This window comes from Macaca fascicularis, chromosome 7 (assembly GCF_037993035.2).
Source record: "Macaca fascicularis isolate 582-1 chromosome 7, T2T-MFA8v1.1".
In the NCBI taxonomy this organism is placed as follows: Eukaryota; Metazoa; Chordata; class Mammalia; order Primates; family Cercopithecidae; genus Macaca; species Macaca fascicularis.
In genome coordinates, this window is record NC_088381.1 from 720,136 (window position 1) to 730,933 (window position 10,798).

The window sequence follows — 10,798 nt, forward strand, 5'->3', positions numbered from 1 at the left end:
GTGTGGTGGCGGGCGCCTGTACTCCCAGCTACTCGGGAGGCTGAGGCAGGAGAATGGCAGGAACCTGGGAGGTGGAGTTTGCAGTGAGCCGAGATGGTGCCACTCTACTCCAGCCTGGGGGACAGAGCAAGACTCTGTCTCAAAAATCAAATCAAATCACATAATATATCTGCTTGAAAATTTTTATACTGAATGAATAACCATTTCTTCTTATTCTTTTTTATTGTGGTAACATATATAGCAGATGTCATTTTACCCACTCTTAAATGTATGATTCAATGGCATTCCTTAACACTTATACAGTGTTGTGCAACCATCACCACTATCTGTTCCCAAAACTTCCTGTTGCCCCAAACAGAAACTCTGTAGCCATTAAGCAGTCGCTTCCCATTTCTCCCTCCTCCCGGTCCCTCATAACCTCTAAACTACTTTCTTTTTTTTTTTTTTTTTTTTTTTTTTTTTTGAGACGGAGTCTCGCTCTGTCACCCAGGCTGGAGTGCAGTGGCCGGATCTCAGCTCACTGCAAGCTCCGCCTCCCGGGTTCATGCCATTCTCCTGCCTCAGCCTCCCAAGTAGCTGGGACTACAGGCGCCCGCCACCTCGCCCGGCTAGTTTTTTGTATTTTTTAGTAGAGACGGGGTTTCACCGGGTTAGCCAGGATGGTCTCAATCTCCTGACCTCGTGATCCACCCGTCTCGGCCTCCCAAAGTGCTGGGATTACAGGCTTGAGCCACCGCGCCCGGCCATAAACTACTTTCTGTCAGTATGAATTTGCCTATTCTAGGTATGTGATACAAGTGGAGTCACAGAAAATGTGTCCTTCCATGGCTGGCTTATTTCGCTTAGCATAATGGTTTCAAGGTTCATCCATATTGTAGCATGCGCCGGAGCTTCATTCTTTTAAATGCCTGGGTAATCTTCCATTGTTTATATGTATACAACCTTTTGTTTATCCGTTCACCTGCCCACAGTTAGCTATTGTAAATAATGCTGCAAGGAACACTGAGGTAAATGTATCTGTATGAGTCCCGGATTTAAATTATTTTGAGGACATACCTAGGAGTGGAATTGCTGAGTCATAGTAATTCTACGCTTAACTTTTTGAGGAACTGCCAAACTTTTCCACAGCAGTGATATCACTTTACATTCCCACCAGCAATGTGTGGGCTCCGTGTTTTCCATGTTCTCACCAACACTTGTTATTTTCTGGATGTCTTTTTCATTTTCTTTGTTGTTGTTGTTGTTGTGGGTTTTTTTTTTTTGCCATCCTAATAGGTATGAAGTGGTTGCTTATTCTTTTTAAATATTCCTCTGAAGTCCAGGCTCAGTGCCTCATGTCCAGTAATCCCAGTACTTTGGGAGGCCAAGGCGGGTGGATAACATTGAGGCCAGGAGTTCGAGATCAGCCTGGCCAACATGGTGAAAGCCTCGTCTCTACTGAAATACAAAAAATTAGTTTGTGTGGCAGCCTGAGCCTGTGGTCCCAGCTACTCAGGAGGTTGAGTCACAAGAATTGCTTGAGCCAGGAGGCAGAGGCTGCAATGAGCTGATTTCCCACCATTGCACTCCAGCCTGCAGCCTGGGTGACGGAGCAAGACTCTGTCTCAAAAAATATGTATATATAAAATATATTTATGATAATAAATATATGTAATATATAATATATATTGTAATTATATATTATATGTATTATGTATTATATTGTATATTATATGTATTATATATATTTATTATAATATATATTATATGTATTATAATATATGTATATTATATATTATATTGTATATTATGTGTTATATGTATTATAACATATAATTATATATATAATTTTAATTATGATATATATAACTTTTTTATATCTATAAAAAAAGAAGTTAAAACTTATTTCATAAACTTCAGCAGAAGCAAGCAAGTGAAAGCAGCAGCAATAGCAGTGCCAAAATAATACAAATATTCACTTAACTAATACTACCAGTATTTATTTATTTATTTATTTATTTTTATTTATTTTGAGATGGAGTCTCACTCTGTCGCCCAGGCTGGAGTGCAGTGGCGTGATCTCTGCTCACTTCAAGCTCCGCCTCCCAGGTTCACGCCATTCTCCTGCCTCAGCCTCCCAAGCAGCTGGGACTACAGGCGCTGCCACCACCATGTCTGGCTAGTTTTTGGAATTTTTTTTTTTTTTTTTGAGACAGAGTCTCGCTCTGTCACCCAGGCTGGAGTGCAGTGGCTGGATCTCAGCTCACTGCAAGCTCCGCCTCCCGGGTTCACACCATTCTCCTGCCTCAGCCTCCCGAGTAGCTGGGACTACAGGCGCCTGCCACCTCGCCTGGCTCGTTTTTTGTATTTTTTAGTAGAGACAGGGTTTCACCGGGTTAGCCAGCATGGTCTCGATCTCCTGACCTCGTGATCTGCCCATCTCGGCCTCTCAAAGTGCTGGGATTACAGGCTTGAGCCACCGCGCCCGGCCTTTTTTTTTTTTTTTTTTGAGACAGAGTCTCAGTCTGTCACCCAGGCTGGAATGCAGTGCTGCAATCTCAGCTCGCTACAACCTCCAACTCCTGGGTTCAAGCGATTCTCCTGCCTCAGCCTCCTGAGTAGCTGGGATTACAGGCATCCGCCACCACGCCCAGCTAATTTTTGTATTTTTAGTAGAGATGGGATTTCGTCATGTTGGCCAAGCTGGTCTCAAACTCCTGACCTCAAGTGATCCACCTGCCTTGGCCTCCCAAAGTGCTGGGAATACAGGTATGAGCCACCGTGCCTGGCCTTTAAATAAATATTTAAATGGGTTCTCTCTTCATGCCACCCATTTACCAAGTTTTCTCCATCTTTCAACTTACTAAAATTTTTCAATGAGTAGTAATACATAGGTAGAGTTATATAGTAAATAACTATGGGCGCTATAATCTTTGCATTCCTTTATGTAATAGAATGTTTGCCTGAACTCCAAAGTGGACAAATTTAATATTTTCAGGCCATACTTTCCTTCCTTCCCTCCCTCCCTCCCATCCTCCCTCCCTCCCTCCCTTCCTTTCTCTCTCTTTCTCTTTTTTTTTTTTGAGATGGAATTTTGCTCTTGTTGCCCAGACTGGAATGCAATGGCACTATCTTAACTCACCGCAACCTTTGCCTCCCGAGTTTAAGTGATTCTCCTGCCTCAGCCTTCTGAGTAGCTGGGATTACAGGAATGCGCCACCATGCCTGGCTAATTTTGTATTTTTAGTAGAGATGGGTTTCTCCATGTTGGTCAGGCTGGTCTTGAACTCCCGACCTCAGGTGATCCGCCTGCCTTGGCCTCCCAAAGTTCTAGGATTACAGGTGTGAGCCATCATTCCCTGCTTCAGGCCATACTTTCTTTCTCTAAAACATTGTAGTTATTGTCCCAATGTCTTTGGCATTAAATGTTATTCTATTTTAATGTCTGAGGCCGCAATCAACAATAATTAAACATAAATAGGGTATAAATAATGTTAAGGAATAATTGTTGATTTTGTTGGGTATGATAATAAAATTGTGGTTATGTTAATGTTTTTATTACAGATAACTACTAAAGGATTTATAGGTTAAATGATTATGTTGGGGATTTACACCTTTAAAAATCTCATAAGGGAAAAAGTGAGTGTGTGAGCAAGTGTGGAAATAGATGTGCCAACAGATGACACCTGTTACCACCCAAAGGAGGATAGCAAATAGCATAATAGCTGGGTGTGCTGGCTCACACTATAGTCCCAGCTACTTGGGAGCCTGAGGCAGGAGGATTGCTTGAGGCGGGGGATCCTTTGAGGCTAGGCTGTAGGGTTCTATATTCATGCATATGAATAGCCACTGCACTCCAGCCCGAGCAACATGGTAAGACCTCTTCTCTTTAAAAAAAAAAAAAAAAAAAAAATGGCTGGGCGTGGTGGCTCACACCTGTAATCTCAGCACTCTGGGAGGCCGAGGCGGGCGGATCACAAGGTGAGGAGATTGAGACCATCCTGGCCAACATGGTGAAACCCCATCTCTACTAAAAATACAAAAATTAGCTGGGCGTTGTGGCCCGTGCCTGTAATCCCAGCTACTCGGGAGGCTGAGGCAGGAGAATTGCTTGAACCCAGGAGGCAGAGGTTGCAGTGAGCTGAGATTAGGCCACTGCACTCCTGCACTCCAGCCTGGTGACAGAGCGAGACTCCGTCCAAAAAAAAAAAAAAAGCATAACAATGCCTGCCATTGGCCAGGCTCGGTGGCTCATGCCTGTAATCCCAGCACTTTGGAGGGGGCCGAGGAGGGAGGATCACAAGGTCAGGAGATCGAGACCATCCTGGCTAACACGGTGAAACGCTGTCTCTACTGGAAAAAAAAAAAAAAAAAGTAGCCGGGCATGGCATCATGCGCCTGTTGTCCCAGCTACTACTCGGGAGGCTGAGGCAGGAGAATCGCTTGAACCCGGGAGGCGGAGGTTGCAGTGAGCCGGGATCGAGATCATGCCACTGCACTTCAGCCTGGGCAACAGAGTGAGACTCTGCCTAAAAAAACAAAACTAAACTGGCACCAGCAGCACAGGTGCCGCAGTCTCAGAATGTCAACTCACTGCATAGTTTGCAGATGTCAGGGTCGCCAAGAAAGACACAGCTCACACAGAGGGTGAACAACACTTTACTCACATCGAGAAGAGGCAGGGCAAGATCAGCTTCAATAGTGGGTGTCAGTCCCCCTGGCCATTTGTCCAACCTTCAGCCAACACGGGGTGGTGTTCGGGTTGCACCTGTCCTGTGCTGTAGACAAAAGATCCTGTGTCCTTCCCACCAGGAAAGATGGAATAGTGAGGTTGGCCAAGTACCACATAAAGCACATGCTTTAGAAGAACAAAGAAGGAAATACTGAGTCTGAAACAGAGAAAGATGTTACCACACAGGGAAATAAACCCAGTCCAAGTTGCAAGGGCTCTTTTTTTTTTTTTTTTTTTGAGACGGGAGTCCCACTCTGTCACCAGGCTGGAGTGTAGTGGTGTGATCTTGGCTCACTGCAACCTCTGCCTCCCAGGTTCAAGCAATTCTCCTGCCTCAGCCTCCCATGTAGCTGGGACTACACGCATGCACCACCACGCCCAGCTAATTTTTGTATTTTTAGTAGAGACCGGGTTTCACCATGATGGCCAGGATGGTCTCTATTTCTTGACCTTGGGATCCACCTGCCTCAGCTTCCCAAAGTACTGGGATTACAGGCGTGAGCCACTGCACCTGGCCACCAAAGGCCTATTCTTTTCTTTTCTCTCTCTATATTTTTTTGAGACGGAGTCTCGCTCTGTCGCCCAGGTTGGAGTGCGGTGGCGCCATCTCAGTTCACTGCAATCTCCATCTCCTGGGTTCATGCCATTCTCCACCACGCCCGGCTAATTTTTTTTGTATTTTTAGTAGAGACGGGGTTTCACGGTGTTAGCCAGGATGGTCTTGATCTCCTGACCTCATGATCTGCCCGTCTCGGCCTCCCAAAGTGCTGGGATTACAGGCATGAGCCACCGCACCCAGCCCACCCAAGGCCTATTCTAATGCTGCCAAACAAAGGTCAAAAGACTGCACACACGTGACTGCCTTTCCTAGCAAGATTAAAAATTGAAGGATCAGCAGGAAGTTGCTAATTGATTAACGTGGGTAGTGTATGTAAAGTTATATGAATTGTATGCTTTCTCTCTTCTTTATGTATGTTTGAGAACATCCATAATGAAAGTATGGTGGCTGGCGAGGTGGCTTACGCCGGTAATCCCAGCAGTTTAGGAGACCAAGGCAGGCAGATCACCTGCCTATTTTAACTTATCATATTCCTTTATTCAGGGAGAGAAGTTATTGAGATGTTAACTGGTTGTAGGCAAAGGGAAGAAACATGGTGAAGTCAGGTTTGTTGGTGGAGGAGAAATGGTACTAAAGACTCTGCCCAACAAATATTCGGAATCCAGAAATGTTCGTATTTCTCCAGGGTTCAGTTTCTCACGGGTCACTTTCCATTACACGGATTCTGGAGAGCAAATAAGATAGGATTCATTCAGGTATCAAGCCAGAGTCTTTTTTTTTTTTGGGAGGGGGAAGACAAAGTCTAGCTCTATCGCCCAGGCTGGAGTGCAGTGGCACAATCTCAGCTCACTGCAACCTCTGCCTCCCGGGTTCAAGCGATTCTCCTGGCTCAGTCTCCTGAGTAGCTGGGATTACAGGTGCCAGCCACCACACCTGACTAATTTTTGTATTTTTAGTAAAGACAGTGTTTCACCATATTGGTCAGGCTGGTCTCGAACTCCTGACTTTGTGATCCACCCTCCTCAGCCTCCCAAAGTGTCATCTCAGGATTTTAGGCGTGAGCCATGGTGCCTGGCCAAAATGGTTATTTTTAACTTTTATTTTCTTGAGACAGAGTCTTGCCCTGTCCCCCAGGCTGCAGTGCAGTGGTGCGATCTCAGCTCACTGCAAGCTCCGCCTCCCGGGTTCACGCCATTCTCCTGCCTCAACCTCCCGAGTAGCTGGGACTACAGGCGCTGCCACCACGACCAGCTAATTTTTTATATTTTTAGTAGAGACGGGGTTTCACTGTGTTAGCCAGGATGGTCTCGATCTCCTCACCTTGTGATCCGCCTGCCTCAGTCTCCCAAAGTGTCATCCCAGGATTACAGGCGTGAGCCACCACGCCCAGCCCAAAATGGTGGTTTTTATAATTCAATCATTCTGTGTTTACGAATGGAATTTTTTTGTTGTTGTTGAGACAGAGGCTCACTCTGTCACCCAGGTTGGAGTACAGAGGCCTGATCTCATCTCACTGTCACCCCAGCCTCCTGGGTTCAAGCGATTCCTCTGCCTCAGGCCTCTGAGTAGCTGGGATCACAGGAGCACACCACCATGCCTGGCTAATTTTTGTATTTTTAGTAGAGGTCTTTCATCATATTGGGCAGGCTGGTCTCAAACTCCTGACCTCGTGATCCGCCTGCCTCAGCCTCTCAAAGAGCTTGGATCAGAGGCATGACCCACAGCGCCCGGCCAGAATCTTTGTTAATGTGCATCTTGGCATATACGCTGAGACACACACACACACATATTCCAATATATATCAATGTATGTGATAGCCTCACCTAGGTCAAGATACAGCAGATTTATTTTCTTTTTCTTTTTTTTTTTGAAACAGACACTGCCTCTGTCACCCAGACTGGAGTGCAGTGACGCGATCTTGGCTCACTGCAACCTCTGCCTGCCGAGTTCAAGGGATTTTCATGCTTCAGCCTCCTGAGTAGCTGGGATTACTAATTTTTGTATTTTTGGTTTTGCCATGTTGTCCAAGCTGGTCTCAAACTCCCAGCCTCAAGTGATCCAGCTGCCTTGGCCTCCCAAAGTGCTGGGATTACAGATGTGAAACACTGTGCTCAGCCTTTCTTTTCTTTTTTCTCTTTTTCTTCCTTCCTTCCTTTCTTCCTTCCTTCTTTCCTTCCTTTCTTTTTGCGACTGGTCTTGCTCAGTCACGGAAGTTACAGGCTGGAGTGCACTGGCACAGTCATAGCTCACTGCACCCTCAAACTCTTGAGCTCAAGCAATCCTCCTGCCTCAGCCTCCTGAGTAGCTGAGACTACAGGCGCACACCAGCGTGCCATGCTAATTTTTAATTTTTTGTAGAGATGGGATCTCGCTATGTTGCCCAAGCTGGTCTCTAACTCCTGGGCTCAAGCGACTCTCTCACCTAGGCCTCCTGAAGTGCTGGGATTACAGGCATGAGCCACTGCACCCAACCAAGATACAGCAGATTTCTAGTACCCCAGAAGGCTCCTTCCTGATCTACACTTTCCCACAAAGGAAACTACTCTTCGGACTTCAATCGTCATCAGTTCTGCTTCCTGCGCTTCATCTCAGTGGGATGGTGCAGTGTCTCTCGTACCTGGCTCCCTCTGTTCACCCATGTCGTGGAATGTTCCTACCCCTTCGTTTTTCTTTTTTGGCTGTGTAGTATTCCATGATGTGAATGTATCACCATTTATTCACTCTCCTGTTGATGGACATTTTGGTGGTTTTCATTTGGGGCTCTTATGAATAAAAATGGCAAGGAACTTTTTTTTTTTTTTTGAGACGGAGTCTTGTTCTGTCACCCAGGCTGGAGTGCAGTGGCAGGATCTTGGCTCACTGCAGGCTCCACCTCCCAGGTTTACACCATTCTCCTGCCTCAGCCTCCCAAGTAGCTGGGAATATAGGTGCCTGCCACCACGCCTGGCTAATTTTTTGTATTTTTAGTAGAGACGGGTTTTCACTGTGTTAGCCAGGATGGTTTCTCCTGACCTCGTGATCTGCCCGCCTCGGCCTCCGAAAGTGCTGGGATTACAGGTGTGTGCCACCAGGGCCGACAACAAACATTCTTATATGTCTTTTTGTGGACATTTGCATTCATTTCTCTTGTGTACATGCTTAGGATGGAATTTCTGAAGGTAGGCATATATTTAGCTTTAGTAGAAACTGCCAAACAGGTTTCCAATGTGCTTATACAACTTTATGCTACTGCCAGCTTGACAGTTCTTGTACTTCTACATCTTTTCCAATACTCGGTATAACACAGCTTTTAGGCCGGGCGCGGTGGCTCAAGCCTGTAATCCCAGCACTGTGGGAGGCCGAGATGGGCGGATCACGAGGTCAGGAGATCGAGACCATCCTGGCTAACACGGTGAAACCCCGTCTCTACTAAAAAATACAAAAAACTAGCCGGGCGCGGTGGCGGGCGCCTGTAGTCCCAGCTACTGGGGAGGCTGAGGCAGGAGAATTGCGTGAACCCGGGAGGCGGAGCTTGCAGTGAGCTGAGATCCGGCCACTGCACTCCAGCCTGGGCGGCAGAGCGAGACTCCGTCTCAAAAAAAAAAAAAAAAAAAAAAAAAAAACACAGCATTTAACTTTAAACAGAGATAAAATGCTGGAGAGATCCAAAGAAGTGTGCATGTTCCTGAAGGACATCCAATAAAGGGCCTCTTCTATTCGTCTATTTCTGGCACTGAAAACCACTGCATGGCCAGATCAGGAAGGAGGCCTGGTACAACTCCCAAGGAGGCACATGTCCCTCAGGTGGGCTTTGTGTCCCAGAAACTCTGGGGAAGGGGTGGAGAGGTGCCTTCTGGGCGAGCTGGTCTCCTCTGGCTTTTCTTGTCCCCTAGGGCTCCCAACCAGGAGACAGAGCACAGCCTGGCCAGGGAGCAGTACCTGCTACTGCGCTTGCTGTGAGCCAGCCACTCTGCCCTCTTTCAGGAATTACAGAATCCACAGGTACCCGGCATCGTTATTTATTTATTTATTCATTTATGCGGCATGGTTTTCCTCAGCTCTGTCGGATGGGTCTCTGTGAAGGGAGCTGGGTGGGGGCGAGTGGCCCCTCCCTGGAGGAGGCAGCCCCCTGGTCAGGATCTTTGGGGCTTCAGGTTTCATGAGTTAGGGCCAGTCTCCCTAGAGAAACCCTTCTTGGCTAGGGCTGGGGAGCCCACCAGAGTGACCCAATCAGTTCTCAGGGCCTGTGGTGGAGCCAAGTGGTTTCAAGAAGGCCATGTTCAGGCCGGGCGCGGTGGCTCAAGCCTGTAATCCCAGCACTTTGGGAGGCCGAGACGGGCGGATCACGAGGTCAGGAGATCGAGACCATCCTGGTTAACACGGTGAAACCCCGTCTCTACTAAAAAATACAAAAAAAACTAGCCGGGCGAGGTGGCGGGCGCCTGTAGTCCCAGCTACTCGGGAGGCTGAGGCAGGAGAATGGCGTGAACCCGGGAGGCGGAGCTTGCAGTGAGCTGAGATCCGGCCACTGCACTCCAGCCTGGGTGACAGAGCGAGACTCCGTCTCAAAAAAAAAAAAAAAAAAAAAAAAAAAAAAAAAAAAGAAGGCCATGTTCAGCTCCATCCTAAAGAGCACTCATGCAAGTTGGGGAGGAGGACGAGGGGTGCACAGCTCTGAGCTGAGTCAGACCCACCTGAGGACTGAGCCCAGCAGGAGGAGGCCGAGTCACTAACCATAAAAGGAGCAGATGCCTCCCCCGTGCTGGTTGAGATGAGTCTTGGGCATCAACTCTAATAATTTCTAATTATACCCAGAAATACTGATTCACACAGCAACTAGTGAATAATAGCCTTTTAGAGCTAAAAAAGCCTTGTATGATTTATTGTAAGTTGACATATGCATTTTACACAAACTAGAGGCACCGTGGTAGGCCAGCGGCAGCCTGTTCAGGGGCCACAGTAAGGAGATTGGATTTCCTTAAGTGCAATGGGAGTTACTGGCTAGGCTTTATGGTTTTAGCCACAGGAAAGATGAATGTATTTCAGAGTAATATGGTGGATTCAAAATGAGGTTTAGAACTAGATCGATAATTTTTTTTTTTTTTAAGACGGAGTCTCACTCTATCGCCCAGGCTGGAGTGCAGTGGCGCTATCTCGGCTCACTGCAACCTCTGCCGCCCGGGTTCAAGCGATTCTCCTACCTCAGCCTCCGGAGTAGCTGGGATTACAGGTGTGCGCCACCACGCCCGGCTAATTTTTGTATTTTTGGTAGAGATGGTGTTTCACCATGTTGGCCAGCCTGGTCTCGAACGCCTGACCTCAGGTGATCCGCCCGCATTGGCCTCTCAAAGTGCTGGGACTACAAGCACGAGCCAGGATGCCGGACCCAGCCTTTTTTAAAATGACTGTTTCGGCAGGCGGTGGCTCACAGCGCGGGTGCCGGATGCGGTGCCCACCGCACTCTCGCGGGAGAACGCGCGTGCGTGCGTGCGGCGGAAGTCCCGCCTTCCGGAGCCTGCGGTTGGCCCCGCCCGCAGCCCGTGAACTCC